The sequence below is a fragment of the Piliocolobus tephrosceles genome, chromosome Y (assembly GCF_002776525.5).
Source record: "Piliocolobus tephrosceles isolate RC106 chromosome Y, ASM277652v3, whole genome shotgun sequence".
NCBI lineage: Eukaryota > Metazoa > Chordata > Mammalia > Primates > Cercopithecidae > Piliocolobus > Piliocolobus tephrosceles.
The window spans coordinates 22,315,474-22,315,749 of record NC_045456.1 but is presented as its reverse complement, the minus strand read 5'-3'; the positions used below and the strand labels follow the sequence as shown (position 1 = coordinate 22,315,749).

The 276-nt window shown below is 53.3% G+C and overlaps 1 protein-coding gene across 1 annotated transcript in view; it reads right to left on the bottom strand.

The window, feature by feature from the left end:
- CRLF2 (cytokine receptor like factor 2) overlaps positions 1–276 on the bottom strand; it is a 37,801-nt gene that overhangs the window by 37,161 nt on the left and 364 nt on the right. The gene's annotated exons all lie outside the window — the stretch shown is intronic.

Sequence of the window (276 nt, the reverse complement as noted above, 5' to 3'; positions counted from 1 at the left end):
TTTTAGTAGAGATGGGGTTTCACCATGTTGGCCAGGCTGGTCTCGAGCTCCTGACCTCAAGTGATCCACCGTTCTCGGCCTGCCAAAGTGCTGGGATTACAGGCGTGAGCCGCTGCGCCCGGTCAGAAACAGGTTTTTTGTTTTGTTTTGTTTTGTTTTGTTTTATGTTTTCAGATGGAGTTTCACTGTGGTCGCCCAGGCTGGAGTGCAGTGGCACGATCTGGGCTCACTGCAACCTCCGCCTCCTGGGTTCAAGCGATTCTCCTGCCTCAGCCT